This window comes from Chiloscyllium plagiosum, unplaced genomic scaffold, assembly GCF_037043375.1.
Source record: "Chiloscyllium plagiosum isolate Xiang-an unplaced genomic scaffold, Cpla_swu_hap1 HiC_scaffold_4, whole genome shotgun sequence".
Taxonomy (NCBI): Eukaryota; Metazoa; Chordata; class Chondrichthyes; order Orectolobiformes; family Hemiscylliidae; genus Chiloscyllium; species Chiloscyllium plagiosum.
In genome coordinates this window covers 2,135,253-2,155,971 of record NW_028270142.1, presented here as the reverse complement: position 1 = coordinate 2,155,971, position 20,719 = coordinate 2,135,253, and the positions used below count along the sequence as shown (strand labels likewise).

General features: G+C 42.3%; 1 long non-coding RNA gene across 1 annotated transcript in view; it reads left to right on the top strand.

Moving 5' to 3' along the window:
* Positions 1-16,692, top strand: part of LOC148150067 (uncharacterized) — a 445,656-nt gene extending 428,964 nt beyond the window's left edge. The window contains exons 2-4 of the long non-coding RNA XR_015756810.1: positions 5,022-5,128; positions 6,688-6,767; positions 16,598-16,692. This is a non-coding gene — a long non-coding RNA (uncharacterized LOC148150067). The remainder of the gene's footprint in view (positions 1-5,021; positions 5,129-6,687; positions 6,768-16,597) is intronic.
* Positions 16,693-20,719: the final 4,027 nt, after the last annotated feature.

The window sequence follows — 20,719 nt, the reverse complement described above, 5'->3', positions numbered from 1 at the left end:
AAGATAATCAGAGGGTTAGATAGGGTGGACAGGGAGAGCCTTTTTCCTCAGATGGTGATGGCTAGCATGAGGGGGCATAGCTTTAAATTGAGGGGTGATAGATATAGGACAGATGTCAGAGGTAGTTTCTTTACCCAGAGTTTAGTTGGGGCATGGAATGCACTGCCTGCAACAGTAGTGGACTTGTCAAACTTAAGGACATTTAAATGGTCATTAGATGGACATATGGATGAGAATGGAATAATGCAGATTAGTTTCACAGGTCGGCGCAACATCGAGGGCCGAAGGGCCTGTCCTGTGCTGCAATGTTCTATGTTCTATGTTCTAAGTTGACCTCTCAACCTTTCAAATCCTGCATCATTCGATATGATCATCGCTTATCATCCAGCTCGGTCCCCTGTACCCATCCTCTTTGATCCCTTTTACCCTCAGAACGATGTATAATTCCTTCTTGAAAACATTCAGCGTTTTGGTCTCAACTGTTTTCTGTGACAGAGCTCTATAGGCTCCCCACTCCCTTGGTGAAGACATTTCTCCTCAGCTCAGTTCTAAATGAAATGCTATATACCATGGAATGAGCTGCCAGAGGAAGTGGTGGAGTCTGGTACAATTACAACATTTAAAAGTCATCTGGATGGGTAATTAAATAGGAAGGGTTTAGAGGGAATGGGGCCAATTGCTGGCAAATGGGACTAGATTAGGTTGGGATATCTGGTCGACGTGGATGAGTTGGATCGAAGGGTCTGTTTCCTTGCTGTACATCTCTATGACTCGATACCAAATGCCTGACAAGGAATACACACAGTGAGCATTAAGGAAATTGAAATTGCAGTGAGCCACCACAGAGTGGGATTTATACAGAGAGGAAAGGTTATTACTGTTGCACTTTCTGCGGTTTCTAATTTAAAATCTTTGCTGTGAAGCTGTAAATGTGAAATACCCAGTGATGGAACACGTTGAATGTAGGACTAATTTATTTGGTTGCATCCTCTCTAATTTTCAAGTCAAAAATTTTTGTCATGTACATTTATAACTTTTGTGAATAAGGTATATTTAAAAATAACAACAATATTCATGAATCATCATCATTTCCTCTCAATCACTTGTCAATGTAATTTGACCAGGCATTCCTCCAATGATGATTGGTCAAAATCCTCGAATTCCATCGTACCCACTATCATGGAAGTACCATTACGACAAAGACTGCAGAAATCATGGAGTGGCTGACCCACATCTTTCACAAATAACTGGGAGTGGAAAAGGAATGACACTCTGCAATGATGCCCAAACCAGTCAATAAGTTACAAAAACAATAATGATGTTATGGTAACAAATTTACAGAAAAGAATATATTGTATACCATTTTCTACAATATTTTACGCATCATAAGTTACTCCACAGACAAACGTTAGTAGATTCAATTCTGTCCATAAATAAAGCAATAATTTACAGTGTGAAAAGTGCCTTGCAACATTTTATGATGACCAGCTGAGGAGAAGTGAATCAGTTCCCTCTTTTTCTGAATCACCTCGATTGGCCGCAACAAAGATATTTAATTCATTTTAGCACACAACTAGTTCACAGTTAAAACATAGTTCACCCAATCTAAATCAAGGTGTCAATTGTAAGGTTTTCTTGAGTGAAAGAAAGAGGAATTTTATTACTCACTAACCCCAAGTTAAACAATAAAATATGACATCAAATTTTCAAACACAAACACAAGTAGTTCACTTAAAAGGGGGAGACTGTTGAAAAAGGGTAGATTAAGAACATGCAGCATGAAATATTGAGGTGTTCGGTTCAACCTGAGATCATAGAGAAAATGAGGACTGCAGATGCTGTGGCATGGTGGCACAGTGGTTAGCACTGCTGCCTCACAGCGCCAGAGATCCAAGGTTCAATTCCCACCTCAGGCAACTGTCTGTGTGGAGTTTGCACATTCTCCCTGTGTCTGTGTGGGTTTCCTCCGGGTGCTCTGGTTTCCTCCCACAGTCCAGAAATGTGCAGGTTAGGTGAATTGGCCATGCTAAATTGCCTGTAGTGTTAGGTGAAGGGGTAAAGGTAGGGGTATGGGTCGGTGTGGATTGTTGGGGCTGAAGGGCCTGTTTCCACACTGTAAGTAATCTAATCTAATAATGGTTGTTCTGTTGATAAATTGTATCCTCAGTGGTAGCAAATGCTCTTTGGAGTGGTTGAGAGAGAGACCAAGTCTTTCAAACCCATCACATGTCTGTTCAGCTCTGCCCAAAACCAGAAATACAGTTCCTTTATGCACTTTCATATCTGGCTTCATTGTTGTTTACCATATTGGATATTTTGCAAGTGAATTTCATCTCAGTATATGCTGCCTCTAGAAGATTGTGAATCAAACCGAAGATACAGATCAGAGTGAATGGTTTCTGATATTTTGTTGACATGTTGACTTCAGTTTGCATCTTATTTATTAATGGCTTCCTGACTGGCTCAGCCTGTGGTCAGGTGATCTTGTGACCATCTTAAATTGGTATTTTTACTTTTCTGAAACCATTTTAGTTCATGAAAGATCCTGGGTATGTCAACAATCAAATGATGGAAGTCAAGAATTGATGGTCTATTTTTACCACCATTTTTGCCATATTTTGTTTTAAAATACATTGAAAGCCTTGTTATTTTGTTACTGATAAAGCTGGGAGTGCTGATCTAAGTTTGATTTATTATTGTCTTTATACCTCAACATTTCTCATAGAAGCAAAAGTTTTGTGTTCCGTTTGTTCCAATATTTAACTTTTCCCCAGATTGGTCTTTGTTATCAAAATGAACTGCTCCCCAATCTGCTACAGCTGGTGCTCATGTGATTTGAAAGAAGTGTAAATGTCATCAGTGGCTTTCTTCAATTAAATAAGAATAAATGTCACGAGGCTAGAAAATACTGCCTCTGATATTTGCTTGTGTTTTATGTAATAAACAGCAAACAGCTTTGAATTAGTACTCTTTGGAGTTTTGCTGGTTGAATTCATTCATGTTGATATATGACAGAGTTGTAATTGCTTTGAATGTGTTTTTGTGCTTACAATGAGGTGAAGGGGCCAGTGTTGGACTGGAGTGAACAGGGTCAGAAATCACACAACACCAGGTTATGGTCCAGCAGGTTTATTTGAAATCGCAAGTTATCTGAGCGCTGCCCCTTTGCTCAGTGAAGTTACTTTACCTGATGAAGGAGCAGCGCTCAGCGCTCTGAAAGTTTGCGATTACAAATAAACCTGCTGGACTATAACCTCATGTCATGTGATTTCTAACTGTGTTTACAATGGTTCTAGCATTCAAGGATATACATAATCACATGACCCAAAAACCCCTCAAATTCATTAAAGAAAGTGAGCTACAGGGAGAGGTTGAATAGGCTGGGGCTGTTTTCCCTGGAGTGGCTGAGGCTGAGGGGTGACCTCATAGAGGTTTATAAAATCATGAGGGGCATGGATGGGGTAAATAAACAAAGTCTTTTCCCTGGGGTGGGGGAGAACTAGAGGGCATATGTTCAGGGTGAGAGGGGAAAGATTTGAAAGGGATCTAAGGGACAACCTTTTCACACAGAGGGTGGCGCGTGTATGGAATGAGCTGCCAGAGGAAGTGGTGGAGGCTGGTACAATTACAGCATTTAAAAGGCATCAGGATAGGCATATGAATAGGAAGGGTTTAGAGGGATATGGGCCAAGTTCTGGTAAAAATGACTACATTAGGTTGGGATATCTGGTTGGCATGGACAAGTTGGACCGAAGGGTCTGTTTCCATGCTGTACGTCTCTATGACTCTATGACTCTATGGTTAATTGTAACAATACTGATGGATATCTAGCATTACCCAACTGCTAGGCCTGGGAATGGGTTAGGACAGGGGGAAGATTCAATTCTATGTGTTCCTGATAATTTTTAAAAGCAGGTAATATTTCTTAAAATAAACATTCACTTTAGCTGCAGTCAAATATTTCTGGGTCATACAGAAAGTGGTCCTTGCTAAATGATTTCAGGACAAATGAAGGTTTTTGTAGCAGCCATCATTGACATCGCTCAGTGCCTGTGCACTTGCAGAGAGACACAGACAGTGCTACACATTAGTGAGAAGTGTCTCTCTACAAAATAAATGGTGGACTCATCACCTTAAAGTCAGCAAATGAGAAGGCTTTGGGAATTTTTATTTATAAAAAATTAGATAGTAGATTTATATGATTCCATCTAGTTATGTAACCTAAATTAGTGTCTTTCCTTTGTTGTTTTACTTATCTCACTCTTAAATGAATCAAATGATGATATAATTGCCTCATACACTTTGGTGAATGTTATTTTAAATCTAATTTTAATTCTGATCATTAACATTTTATTGACACTGTACTAAATTATAAAAATAAATGGCAGGCAATGGGCAGAAGGCTTCAGTTAAATTTTAAGATTTACCTACCATCAACGAACCACATGAATTTCTGCCTCATGGTTTATTATGCCATGTGAACCTTTCCTCAATTGCAAATCCCTATCTTCCAGAATTCTCCCTGCATCTCACCAAGTCTTTGATCATTGCTGCAGTCTGTTAATTGTTGCACTGTCAAAATAAGAACTGCATTTTTTCCTCATTTTTCATACATTACACTGTCTGTCTGGTTTGTATAATTTGTACATTAGGAACATTCTTCACTGGCTATATCTAAGGATGAGTGTGTTCAGTACATTATTGTCTAAAAATTTAACATAAATTTATTCTTTATGTTGATAATTTCAACAAGACTGATAAGTTCAACAAGAATCATAGGTTCTAAATAAGAACATTAAAAAAAATTGTTGTTTCTCTGACTACCCCAGCTGTATTGAAAAGTCCCATTAATTATACATTTGTATCTTTAATGAGAAACGTTCCATGTATTTATCTGTAAGTCATGTATGCAACCTCCAATTGCAAATATTTATATATCAGAAATGAAAGGTTTCTGTAATACTGCTATCACCCGCTCTGATAGAATTTAATTAATGTACAATATGCTGCACTTTCTACAGATACAAAGAGCTGGACTCCAACTGAGCAACAACATCTCGTGCAAATAGGATATTGCTCAACCCCACTGTAAAATGTTTGCATTGAAGCATGTTCACTGAGCTCAAACGTGAGTATGCAACGAGTGTGGATCCCTGGCTTTGATAGCCAGCATTGTGTGTAGACACCATGTCCTAATAGGTGGCATGGTACATCAGTGGTTAGCACTGCTGCCTCAGCACCAGGGACCCGAGTTTGATTCCATCCTCAGGTGACTGTCTGTGTGGAGTTTGCACATTCTCCCAGTGTCTGTGTAGATTTCCTCCCACAGTCCAAAGGTGTGCATGCGAGGTGGATTGGCCATTCTAAATTGTCCATAGTGTCCAGGGATGTACATGTTAGATGGATTAACCATGGGAAATGCAAGGTTACAGGGATAGGGTAGGGATATAGATCTGGGTGGGATGCTCTTTGGAAGGTTGGCTTTGACTCAATGGGCTGAATGGCTTGCTTCCACACAGTAGGGAATCTATGAGTATGTGCAGGCCACAGATCCCAGTGGGTGGGAGGGTGTGTTTGCATGAATGTCAGTGTGTGTGGGATTCACATGTCGTCCCATGGAGTCTCTCTATCACAGTCACACAGGAAAATATAAATGACTGTCAAAGGTTTTCCTGTCTCTTACCACTCATTTCCAGACTCTCATTTACAGGAAGGGTTCAGGAGAGAGAAGCAGTGAGTGGCAGAATGTAATTAAAAACATCAGCTTAAACAGTCCCACTCGTCAATTATACATCCTCACAGCCAGCCCTGTCACAATCTTGGAGTTGAAAAGGAAGAGTTTGGGAAAGGGAAGTGGTGAGGGGTGTGGGTGAGTGAAGGAGCAGATTGTGCACAAAGAAGGGAGTCTGTAAGTTGAAAGGTCGAAGTGGGGAAGAGGCTGCAGTTTGGACCATCGAGAGTCAGGGGGGAGATGGTTTAACAGTGACCTTGGAGAATCCGAGAGTCAGGGGGGAGATGGTTTAATAGTGACCTTGGAGAATCAGGGAGTGAGAGGATCAAGCTGCAAGCTATCGATACAGTAACTGAAATGATAGGTTTTCCATCACAATGTACTCTTAAATTTATTTTAAATTAAAAGTTACCATTCATCAATGTAGAAATTTAGCAATATAATACATTTCAATTTACAGGGTATAATATTTTAATACTTTTTGTTTGATGACAAAGATCCTACACAATAATTATTTAGTTTATGTGTTGGTTTTAACAGAAAAATGGGATTCACTTAAAGTTGTTTCAGAGGAACACAATCACAACCTGAAGTGAACACCGCGGTGCGATAGACTGTGTGTACATGTACGGACTTCCACACACAGAAATTGGAAAGCAACATGACACAATGTAATATATTTTTTACTTTATAATAGCACAGTTAGTAAGTAAGTAATATCCACCCATTATAGTAACCTTCTGTAGTTAGATGTAATGGAGCCAATCAGATTCTAAATAGGGTGGGTTTCCCAGGATTCCAGTAGGTTCTTGCTTTGAAGAATGATTGGTTGAAGCATCTTTGCAGATGTGGAGGACATGGGGGATGGGGCATGGGGGATGGGGGATGGGGCATGGTTGGTATGGATAGGATGAGACAAACTTTGATCTTTGGAAAAACATTTATTAAAATCACAGGTACAGAAAGGGACGATATTTTTGGATCTGCACTTGTGATTTGTGAAGTTTGAACCAATCTACCCATTCTATATCAGCAGGTATGACATGTTACATCAGATTATGTCTTTGCAATATCCTTGTTATGATATTGTTGATGTCAGAAGCTTGGCTATTTTTGTCATAATTGCGAGAAATTAAATTTTGCTTTTCCGAACAAACAGGCCATGATCACTTTTGATGTCAATTAAATCCTTTGAAGCAGTTTGAGTCTAATTAGGTTATGGTAAATGGTCACCAGTGATGCTGCTGTTACCTGCTCTCCAGGTGTGTAATAACATCATGGAACAGGTCAATTACTGATCACTTTGAGGTCAAATTATGTCAGTTGATTGCCACTTGGATGTCAACTGATGGCTAAATAATTGTTTTTGAGAGTAAGTTAAGTCAGATTAGGGCTAAATAAATGACCACTTTTGAGCATAAATGATTTTTGAGTACAAATGGATGCAAGTGATGTCAAAATGTTAGAGTAGGGAGGAGTCATCTACTTTGATGCCTTTAAAATCCAATATTTTCTCCAGCTCTCTCTTGAACATATTCAGTGGCTTGCTGTCCACAGCCTTCCACAGAGAATTTCACTGATTCACTATCCTTTGAGTGAAACCATCTTTCCTCAAATCAGTCCTAAATAGTCTACATGGATCTTATGACCATGTCCCTTGGTTCTGGACTCCCCAGTGAGGGGGAAAGCAGATTTCCTGCATCTAGGCTTTCCAGCCCTGTTAGAGATTTACACATTTTAATCAGATCCCCTCTCATCCTTCTAAACTTGAGTGAATACAGGCTGAGTTGAACTGATCTGTCTTCATAGGACAGTCCTGTCTTTCCCCTATCAGCCTATTGAATCTCCACCTGCAATCCCTCCATGGCAAATACATCCTTTCTCTAGTTAGATGGTCAAAACTTCACACAATACTCCAAGTATGGTCTCACCAAGGCCCAGTATAACTGCAGTGTTACATGCCTATTCCTGAACTCATATCATCTGGCAGTGAAGGCCAAAATACCACATGTTTTCCTAATTGTTTACAACACCAGACCATCTACTTTACATTCCGTGGAAGGTCACTCAACCCGAAACGTTAACTCTGATTTTTTCTGTACAGATGCTAAGAGACCCGCTGAGCTTTTCTAGCTACTTCAGTTTTTGTTTCAGATTGACAGCATCTGCAGTTCTTTCGGTTTTTAAGCAATTGTCCCTTTAACTCTGCAAGTTTATTATCCTCAAGTTTTCATCTAATTTCCTTTTCAAATGATATGCCATCTCCATTTCTACGACCCCCAGAGTCAGCAAGTCCCCCCTCATTACAACTTGCTGCATAAAAGAGTTCCTCATGACACTCCCCACATCTCTTACCAATAACCTTGAAGCTATGTTCCTCTCATCTTGCAACACCAGCAAGAGTTTGGGCCACATTCTCTAACACACTCAGAGTTTTGTATCCCACTGTCAAATCTCCCTTCAATATCCTTTACTCCAAGGAAAATAAACCCAGTTTTTCCAACAAAATCAGGTCCCTGAAATTCCTCATCTCTGGAACTATCCAAGTAAAATACTCATGACCTTCTCAAGCAGGTGACTTCCTTTCTAAAGTATAAGACAGAATATTCTCATTACAATATAATTATAGTTTTTGGAATTTTTGGAAGCCTCCCTGCTTTTGTCTCTGTGCCTATAGCTGTGAAGTTATAGATCCTATAGGCTTCACTTATTACTTTCTCAATATGTCCTGCCACCTCCAAGTTATTCTGTTTTGACACACTCCTCATAACAGTCTATAATTTATGTATTAAATCTATTTAATCCAGACTGCCTTTCTCTGTCCCCATCTGCAAAGTACATCAACTCCCATTCCCTCTGTTACAAATCTATCTATCATAGAATCCCAACAGTGTGGAAACAGGCCATTCAGCCCATTGAGTCCACACCAACTTTCTCAAGAGCATCCACCCAGACCAAGACCCCCTACCCTATCCCTGTAATCCTACATTTCCCTACCTTGCACATCCCTGAACATTTTAGCATGGCCAATTCCCCTAACCTCCACATCCCTGGACTGTGGGAAGAAACCGGAGCACCCGGAGAAAACCCGCACAGACGTGGGGAGAATGTGTGAACTCCACACAGACAGTCGCCTGAGGCTGGAATCGAACCCAGGTCCCTGGTGCGGTGAGGCAGCAGTGCTAACCACTAAGCCACCACTTCACCCATTGTCTGTGTCCTATTGCACTCAGTTGGCAGCTTTCTCACTAGGATTGGTATCATTGGAAAAGTTTTAAATGCTGTTTTCTTTTCAAATATCTAAATAATTTATACACGTACAGCAAAAATAAAAGCAGTGGTCTGAGCACTTACCCCAGTGGAACAGAATCATCTTTCTCTGATATAATAAACATTTCCCATAACCCATTGTTAAATTATGTCAATGGTTACAATAAAAGAAGTTATTATATAGTCATTTTAACAATTCCATGTCATGTTTTTCTGAATCGATATCGGTCCTCATGCTGCACTGAAAAGTCCTTTACTAACAATGCTACTCACCTCCTTTTCATTTTTTGTCAATCACATAGCCATAGAGATGTACAGCCCGGAAACAGACCCTTCAGTCCAACTTGTCCATGCCGACCATATATCCATATATGCTATCCTGATCTAGTCCCACTTGCCAGCACTTGGCCCATATTCCCCTAAACCCTTCCTATTCATATACCCATCCAGATGCCTTTTAAATGCTGTAACTGTACCAGCCTCTGCCACTTCCTCTGGCAGCTCATTTCACACCTGTACCACCCTCTGCATGAAAAGGTTGCCCCTTAGGTCCATTTTATATCTTTCCTCTCTTACTCGAAACCTATGCCCTCTAGTTATGGACTCCCCCAACCTAGGGAAAAGACCTTGTCTATTAATCGTATCCGTGCCCCTCATAATTTTGTAAACCTCTATAAGGTCACCCCTCAGCCTCTGACGTTCCAGGGAAAACAGCCCCAGCCTGTTCAGCCTCTCCCTGTAGCTCAAATCCTCCAACCCTGGCAACATTCTTGTAAATCTTTTCTGAACCCTTTCAACTATCACAACATCTTTCTGATAGGAAGGAGACCAGAATTGCTCGCAATATTCCAACAGTGGCCTAACCAATGTCCTGTACAGCCGCAACATGACCTCCCTACTCCTGTACTCAATACTCTGACCAATAAAGGAAAGCATACCAAACGCCGCCTTCACTATCCTATCTACCTGTGACTCCACTTTCAAGGAGCTATGAACCTGCACTCCAAGGTCTATTTGTTCAGCAACACACCCTAGGACCTTACCATTAAGTGTATAAGTCCTGCTAAGATCTGCTTTCCCAAAATGCAGTACCTCACATTTATCTGAATTAAACTTTATCTGCCACCTCTCAGCCCATTGGCCCATCTGGTCCAGAGATGGAAATGTGTTGCTGGAAAAGCGCAGCAGGTCAGGCAGCATCTAGGGAACAGGAGAAGAAGGGCTAATGCCCGAAACGTCGATTCTCCTGTTCCCTAGATGCTGCCTGACCTGCTGCACTTTTCCAGCAACACATTTCCATCTCTGATCTCCAGCATCTGCAGACCTCACTTTCTCCATCTGGTCCAGATCCTGTTGTAATCTGAGGTAGCCCTCTTCGCTGTCCACTACACCTCCAATTTTGGTGTCATCTGCAAACATAGTAACAACACTGTCTGTGTTCACATTTATGTAAATGACGAAAAGTAGAGGACCCAGCACCGATCCTTGTGGCACTCCACTAGTCACAGGCCTCCAGTCTGAAAAACAACCCTCCTCCACCACCCTCTGTCTTCTACCTTTGAGCCAGTTCTGTATCCAAATGGCTAGTTCTCCCTGTATTCCATGAGATCTAACCTTGCTAACCAGTCTCCCAAGGGGAACCTTGTCGAACGCCTTACTGAAGTCCATATAGATCACATCTACCGCTCTGCCCTCATCAATCTTCTTTGTTACTTCTTCAAAAAACTCAATCAAGTTTGTGAGACATGATTTCCCACGCACAAAGCCATGTTGACTATCCCGAATCAGTCCTTGCCTTTCCAAATACATGTAAATTCTATCCCTCAGGATTCCCTCCAACAACTTGCCCACCACCGATGTTAGGCTCATCGGTCTACAGTTCCGGTCTATGACTTCCTTCCGAAATAATGAATACCCTGATTACTCAGTTTCCCTATATAATAATAGTAATTTAATTTTACTATTTCTGGCAATAAGCCCAGTTTTGAGTTTTTATTCTTTTCATCTTTCCTGAGCATAATCTCTGGTCACTTTGCCCGTACTGCTACACTGAAATATCACCCCTGGAAATGGCAGCATACATTGGTCAACAAACCACTTCCTCAGCACAACACTGCTTATCAATCACCACTGAACATCCACCCAAGTCCTGTCATGGATCTACATTCATATTGCCTTGTCCTTTCCCTAAGTCCCATTCCCATTCCAACCCAACCGCATGGCATTAGTCTGAAAGCAGAGATGGACAAATAATTACACACAGTGTAACTCACTTCCTTTGGCAATACATCCTTTATTACAAAATAATGGGTGTTTGGCTTAATATGCCTTCTCTAAAACATTAGTTATACATCAAGTATTCCATAAAAAATTTCAATTTCAATGTCAACTATTTTGTCATTTTATTTATTTTTATATCTAATGGAAAATTACTTTGGCCAAAATTAAATTTGAAGCTTAAACCTGAATAGAAGAAATCTGCAATCTGTGAAGTCGACCAGCTAAAACATGCTGACTAAGCAGGTATCAGGATATAAATTCTTTGGGGAAATCACATGTTGAAATGGATGTAAATAAACTCCACAAATTCAAACCATGTTGAATGTTAGACGTGCAAAACACTAGTCACAAATTAGGGACTGCTGTGTGGAAGAAACGTCTATTCAGAATAAGGAATAAATGAAAAGTATTTTGTCTCACGTAGCTCAAAATAATAGTCGTGTTGGTCTGGGTTAATATCATTTTCTTGATAGATGTATGCAAATTAAATCTTGTCTTTTTATTGCAAGGCAGTGCAAACTACCTATCAGCATTAACTCTCCTCCTGACAGACAGTGTCAGATATTTGGCTGTGATGATGACTTGTTCCTAGCCTCTCAGTTACATATTTTTCCACTACAATTTCAAATATGTCAGTCACATGTGAACCTTATAAATCTGTGCTTAATAATACTGAAACCATGTTTTATAATGAAGGTGTAGCCTCTTTCATTTTCAGAGTTTAAACATGTAATCTCATAGTTTTGAAATGTTAACGAACCTTGGTGACTATGTATAGTTTAAGTTGGCTTTGTTGTTTCAGAAGTGATAAAATGAACTTCACTTTAACAGAATTATTTTGGCCTGGGATGGCTTTATATGTTGTACTTCCATTTGATTTATTTTTCCTTAACCACAGTGAATTAAATGTGTGCTTTCTGTAAGTCATACCCACCATCATCTCTAATATCTTAACTGCAACCTTGCAAATTTTAACAATGAATGATTTAAATTGATGCTCAGTATGAAATAGCCATAGTAGAAAGGCTCATTCAGAGCTATTTAAAAACAAGCATTTAAAAAATGTAGATGTCATTTCCAAAATGCTGCTTCTATTGGACACTAACTTTTGGTGATTTACTGTGTAACAATGGTGTTAGGAAGGCCTGTCAGTTTAACCTTGGCAGTGGGTATATTTATGGAACAATAAATTGGGACAAAATCAAGAGTCACTTTGGAAATTTTGGATTAATTAAGGAAAGCTAGCAGGAACTTGCAATTTACAGATAGATTGGAAAACATATTCTAATATTCTTGGAACAGAGAAAGTTTTTATGGACCAGGGCAGATTCCCTCAAAACAGTTCAAGAAAGTAGCCTCGATCCTAACTTTGATAATTGTTTTAAGCAGATGTAACCTGGATATTCCAGCAGCTGGTCAAATCACTTAGTTTTAAACAAAACAGGATTTATTGGCAAGATTACTGAATGATGCACACACAAAAGAGAACAGAATACAGAATAACTTAAACTATCTAAACACCCAACAGATTATCCCAACTAACGACGCTGTCCCAAATACTTGCTTCAATCCCAATAAACACCTCCTTGGCAAAAAAAAAGGAACAATCAAACACAGGGTCTTACAGGAGTGATGTCAGAGAGAGAGAGGGAGAATCTTTGGGTGCAGCAGCTTTAAAACTGCCTGACTGCTTTCAGTGAACAGCCAGACCAAACCAAACCAGAGAAAAGCTCCCCTCGGAGAATTGGCCACTCCTCTTTCATTATACAAGTCTTTTTATTAAAACCTTGAAAGTCTTTTCCCTGAGGCAGTATCTGTTAGCTATATTCAAACTGGCCCCAAAACCCTTCAAAGCTAGACATTTTGGAATCACTGCTTTTACAACTTCTCTGAAAAAAAAGGCCAAGGACAACATCCCCTCATGAAAGAAGCAGCATCATGATTAGATTCCCTACAGCAACAAGTCCACACTGACCCTCTGAAGAGTAACGCATCCCCCTCTGACTAAAGCATCTAGCACTGTGGGCAACTCACCTGACCTGCACATCTTTGGATTGTGGGAGGACACCAGAGCACCTGGAGGTAACTCACGCAGACACGGGGAGAAGGTGGAAACTCCACACAGACAGTCACCCCGCAACTGGAATCAAACCTGGGACCCTGGCGCTGTGAGGCAGCAGTGCTAACCACCGTGCCGCCATCACAACTTAAAAGGTGATTTGAAAAGATATTCAAAATCATGAGAGAGCTAGAAAGAGTAAGTATGAAGAAACTGTTCCCATTGATGGAAGCATAAAAAAAAGATGCTATATATTTAAGGTAATTCGCAAAAGAAGCAATGACAAAATGACAATAATGTGGGAAGTATATAGCAGTTGGAATAATAAACTTCCTGAGAGTGTAGTGGAGGGGATTTCGGTTACAGCATTCAAGAGGGACTTAGATTATTATCTGAGAAAGAAGAAGGTGCAGAGCTATATAGAGAAGGTGGAGGATTAGCACGGGATGACTTGCTTCTTCAGAGAGCTAGCACAGAGATGATGGGCCAAATGGCCTTCTTAGCTGGAACGATTCTACCATAATACACTGACAGTCCAACCCAAGAAATCCAGAAAAGGTTTTCATTATAATTATTCTGTGTACAGTAATGCAACAATGGAATGATATTGATTTAACATTTCTTACTGATCTTTTACAATGGTATAAATGGAGCGACAGTGAAAATCTGGTTCATACGGTTGTAATGATTCCTGTGGAGACTGACGAGGTAAAACAATCAAACTTGCCAAATAGCCCAATGGAAGAAAACGATGAACAAAATTTCATTTTACCCAACTTTTATTTTAACAATCAAACTAAAATCAGCACAAATTTGGTATGCATTAACGGGAATGGGGAAAATATCAATTACAATGTATATGGGTGATGTAGCAAAAAGAGAGCTCATAGATTGACTGGCATCCTCCATAATACATCGACCATCATGTTCTGCCTGTGACCTATTGTCTTGCTCAGAGTCCAACTGCTTTCCTTCGAGCTGGATCCACCCTGTCAGTGACTTCCCTCCATCTGAGCTCCATCGAGATGCAGATCACCAAAGGAGCTCAACCCTCCTCCCTTTCCATGACAGTGTGATTCCTTCAAGTAATCATCAGTTAATCCTCAGTAACCCGCTGTGCTCTGTTTCATCAAAGCCCAAAGTAAATAAAGCAGTTGCAGTAATTCCATTTCACGGTTTCAGCTCTGTAACCCACCCAGTTTGAGGTTTCATTTTCTTGTTTCTTTCCCATGCGTAGTCTGCCCTCAGTCTGTCCATACTGCTTCACTGAACGATCATCTCTGAGAGTTCTGGATTCCCTTCTGGATTCCCTGTTTCCTTATCAACCTTTTCCTTTCAGTCATAATTGAATGGTGTACAAACCCACAGACTTCCATAACTACCCAGACTACACCTCCTCCCACCCAGTATCGTGCAAGAACTCCATCCCATTCTCCCAATTCCTCCACTTCACTGCATCTGCTCGGATGAGGAGATATTCCACTTACAAGCATCCCAGATGTCCACCTATTTTGAATAACGTGCTTTTCCCCCTCTATCATCCCGACAGCCCTCCACACACCACCTCCATTCCATGTTCCACTGCTCTAAACCCCTCCCGAGTCCCCCTTGTCCTCACCTACCACCCCACCAGTCTCTGCATCCAATGCATCATCCTCAAACACTTCTGCCAACCACAACTCAACCCCACCACCAGGAACATCTTCCCCTCCCCACTCCTCTCTGCCTTCCACAAGGACCGTTCTATTTGACAGTCCATGGATTGTGCCACTCTCCCCCCATCACCCGAATCCCCGGATACCGTCCCCTGCAACCGGAAAAGTTGCAAAACCAGCACACCACCCTCCTCACCTCCACCCCGGGCCCCAAATAGTCCTTCCAGGTGAGACAGAGGTTCACCTGCCTCTCTTCCACCCTCATTTGCTGTATCAGGTACTCCTGGTGTGGTCCTCTCCACATCAGGGAGACCAAGTGTACACTTGGGGAACGGTTCACCAAACATCTCAGCCAGGCCCACAGGGGCCGGCCGGACCTCCCAGTCACCACCTGTTTCAATTCCCTTTCCCAATCCCTTTCCAAAATGACCATCCTTGGCTTAGTCTATTGCCAAAATAAACCACAGTTCTATTGGAGAAACAATACCAACCGCCTACTTGCAAAGTACTTCAGAGAACATCTCTGGGACAATGCACGCAAAAACCCAACCACCCTGTGGCTGAACACTTTAACTCCACCTCCCATTCCGCCAAGGACATGCAGGTCCTGGGCCTCCTCCATCGCCAAACTCTAGCCACCCGGTGCCTGGAGGAAGAACACCTCATCCTCCACCTTGGGACCTTCCAACCGCACCAGATCAATGTGGATTTCACCAGTTTCCTTATTTCTCCTCTCCCCAACCTTATCCCAGATCCAACCTTCCAACTTGGCACTGCCCTCTTGAACTGTCCTAGCTATTCATCTTCCTTCCCACCTACCGGCTCCACCCTCCTCTCTGGCCTATCACCGTCACCCCCACTTTCACCGACCTATCGTATTCCCAAACATCTTCTCCCCAGACCCTCCCATTTATTTCTCAGTTCCCTTCTCCTGCTCCTCGGATGCTGCCTGACCGGCTGTGCTTTCCCAGCACCACACACTTCAACTCAGATCTCCAGCATCTGCAGTCCTCATTTCCTCCCCACACCTTATCTTCCACCTGGGCAGCCATAGCCTACAGGACTCAACATTGAGTTCTCCAATTTCAAATAACCTCCCTCCCCCATCCCTCGATTCCCTTCCCAGCCCCTCCCCTTGCCTTCCATCGCTCCCTGCCCCAACAGGATTGACTCCTCCCATTGACCAACCAGGTCGTACCCTCCACCTGTCTTCACCTATCCCCACTTCACCACCTGCCCCCACCTCCCCCTTTACGTGCAGCTTCCCCCCACACCCTCCCCCACTCCTGAAGAAGGTTGACTTCTCCACCAACTGATGCTGCCCGGCTTTGGACTTTGGACTCCAGCAGTTTTTTTTGTCTCTCACTTTAATCGAACAGTGGAGCAGACTCATAGTCATAGAGTCATAGAGATGTACAGAACTGAAACAGACACTTCGGTCCAACTGCCGATGGGGTGAATGGCCGAATTTTGTCTCCAATGCCTAACACTCTAACCTGAGGTCACATTCTGATACCCTTGATGTCTGATGTCACAGCTAGGACCCCAAGATCACTCAAACACCTTCCCACAATATGATAATTTGTTTCTCCTTCATTTCAGGTTGGTCTCAAGAAAAACAAGCTTTGAAACCACGGTCAGTGCAACCAACCACTCACACCAACCATAACAGAGACAAACGGGACGTAACAGAGACAAGAGGGACATAACAGAGGCAAGTGGGACATAACAGAGACAAGAGGGACATAACAGAGACAAGAGGGACATAACAGAGGCAAGTGGGACATAACAGAGACAAGAGGGACATAACAGAGACAAGAGGGACGTAACAGAGACAAGTGGGACATAACAGAGACAAGAGGGACATAACAGAGACAAGAGGGACATAACAGAGACAAGTGGGAAATAACAGAGACAAACGGGACATAACAGAGACAAGAGGGACATAACAGAGACAAGTGGGACGTAACAGAGACAAGTGGGACATAACAGAGACAAGTGGGACATAACAGAGACAAGAGGGACGTAACAGAGACAAGTGGGATGTAACAGAGACAAGTGGGACATAACAGAGACAAGAGGGACTTAACAGAGACAAGTGGGATATAACAGAGACAAGACGGACGTAACAGAGACAAGAGGGACACAACAGAGACAATCGGAACATAACAGAGACAAGAGGGACACAACAGAGACAAGAGGGACACAACAGAGAAAAGAGGGACATAACAGAGACAAGAGGGACACAACAGAGACAAAAGGGACATAACAGATACAAGAGGGACATTACAGAGACAATAGCGACACAACAGAGACAAGACAGGACATAAGAGAGACAAGTGGGACATAACAGAGACAAGAGGGACAGAACAGAGACAAACGGGACAAAACAGAGACTAGACGGGACATAACAGAGCCAAGATGGGACATAACAGAGATAAGAGGTACATAACAGAGACAAGAGGGACATTACAGAGACAAGAGGGACATAACAGAGACAAACGGGACCTAACAGAGACAAGAGAGACATAACAGAGACAAGTGGGACATAACAGTGACAAGAGGGACATTACAGAGACAAGTGGGACATAACAGAGACAAGAGGGACGTATCAGAGACAAGTGGGACGTAACAGAGACAAGTGGGACATAACAGAGACAAACGGGACATAACAGAGACAAGTGGGACATAACAGAGACAAACGGGACATAACAGAGACAAGTGGGACATAACAGTGACAAGAGGGACATAACAGAGACAAGTGGGACATAACAGAGACAAGAGGGACATAACAGCGACAAGGCGGACATAACAGAGACAAGAGGAACATAACAGAGACAAGTGGGACATAACAGAGACAACAGGGACATAACAGAGACAAACAGGACATAACAGAGACAAGAGGGACATAACAGAGACAAGTGGGACATAACAGAGACACGTGGGACATAACAGAGACAAGAGGGACATAACAGAGACAAACGGGACATAACTGAGACAAGTGGGACATAACAGTGACAAGAGGGACATAACAGAGACAAGTGGGACATAACAAAGACAAACGGGACATAACAGAGACAAGTGGGACATAACAGAGGAAAGAGGGACATAACAGAGGAAAGAGGGACATAACAGAGACATGAGGTACATAACAGAGACAAACGGGACATAACAGAGACAAGTGGGACATAACAGAGACAAACGGGACATAACAGAGACAAGTGGGACATAACAGAGACAAACGGGACATAACAGAGACAAATGGGACTTAACAGAGACAAGAGGGACATAACAGAGACAAACGGGACATAACAGAGACAAATGAGACGTAACAGAGACAAACGGGACATAACAGAGACAAGTGAGACATAACAGAGACAAGTGGGACATAACAGAGACAAGAGGGACATAACAGAGACAAGTGGGACATAACAGAGACAAACTGGACTTAACAGAGACAAGTGGGATATAACAGAGACAAGTGGGACGTAACACAGACAAGAGGGATGTAACAGAGACAAGTGAGACATAACAGAGACAGGAGGGACATAACAGAGACAAGAGGGACACAAAAGAGACAAAAGCGACATAACAGAGACAAGTGGGACATAACAGAGAGAAGAGGGACACAACAGAGAAAAACTGGACATAACAGAGACAAGAGAAACATAACAGAGACAAACGGGTCATAACAGAGACAAGAGGAACACAACAGAGACAAGAGGAACATAACAGAGACAAGAGATACATAACAGAGACAAACGGGACGTAACAGAGACAGGTGGGACATAACAGAGACAAGTGGGACATAACAGAGACAAGAGGGACATAACAGAGAAAAGTGGGATATAACAGAGACAAGAGGGACGTATCAGAGACAAGTGGGATATAACATAGACAAGAAGGACATATCAGAGACAAGACTGACGTAACAGAGACAAGAGAAACATAACAGAGACAAGAGGAACATAACAGAGACAAACGGGTCTAAACAGAGACAAGAGGGACATAACAGAGACAAGAGGGGCATAACAGAGACAAGAGGAACATAACAGAGACAAACGGGACATAACAGAGACAAGTGGGACATAACAGGTACAAACGGGATACAACAGAGAAAAGAGGGACAGAAAAGAGACAAGTGGTACATAACAGAGACAAGAGGGACATAACAGAGACAAGAGGGACATAACAGAGACAAGAGGAACATAACAGAGACAAACGGGTCATAACAGAGACAAGAGGAACACAACAGAGACAAGAGGAACATAACAGAGACAAGAGATACATAACAGAGACAAACGGGACGTAACAGAGACAGGTGGGACATAACAGAGACAAGAGGGACATAACAGAGACAAGAGGGACATAACAGAGAAAAGTGGGATATAACAGAGACAAGAGGGACATAACAGAGACAAGTGGGTCATAACAGAGACAAGTGGGCCATAACAGAGACAAGAGGGACGTAACAGAAACAAGTGGGTCATAACAGAGACAAGTGGGACATAACAGAGACAAGAGGGACGTAACAGAGACAAGTGGGACGTAACAGAGACAAGTGGGACATAACAGAGACAAGAGGGACATAACAGAGACAAGAGGGACGTAACAGAGACAAGTGGGACGTAACAGAGACAAGTGGGACATAACAGAGACAAGAGGGACATAAGAGACAAGTGGGATATAACAGAGACAAGACGGACGTAACAGAGACAAGAGGGACATAACAGAGACAAGAGGGACATAACAGAGACAAGTGGGATATTACAGAGACAAACGGGACATAACAGAGACAAACGGGACAAAACAGAGACAAGTGGGACATAACAGTGACAAGAGGGACATAACAGAGACAAGACGGACATAACAGAGACAAACGGGACATAACAGAGACCAGAGGAACATAACAGAGACAAGAGGGACATAAGAGAGACAAGAGGAACATAACAGAGACAAACGGGACATAACAGAGACAAGAGGGACGCAACAGAGACAAGAGGGATATAACAGAGACAAGAGAGACATAACAGAGACAATAGCGACACAACAGAGACAAGAGGGACATAAATGAGACAAGTGGGACATAACAGAGACAAGAGAGACACAACAGAGACAAGAGGGACATAACAGAGACAAGAGGAACGCAACAGAGTCAAGAGGGGCATAACAGAGACAAACGGGACGTAACAGAGACAAGAGGGACATAACAGAGACAAGTGGGACATAACAGAGACAAGAGAGACACAACAGAGACAAGAGGGACATTACAGAGACAAGAGGGACATAACAGAGACAAGTGGGACATAATAGAGACAAGAGGGACATAACAGAGACAAGTGGGACATAACAGAGACAAGACGGTCATAACAGAGACAAGAGGTACATAACAGAGACAAACGGGACATTTCAGATACAAGATGGACACAACAGAGACAGACGGGACACAACAGAGACAAGAGGGACATAACAGAGACAAGAGGGACATAACGAGACAAATGGGTCACAACAGAGACAAACGGGACATAACAGAGACAAGAGGGACATAACAGAGACAAGAGGGACACAACAGAGACAAGAGGGACACAACAGAGACAAAAGGGATGTAACAGAGACAAGAGGGACATAACAGAGACAAGTAGGACATAACAGAGACAAGAGGGACACAACAGAGACAAGAGGGACACAACAGAGACAAAAGGGACATAACAGAGACAAGAGGGA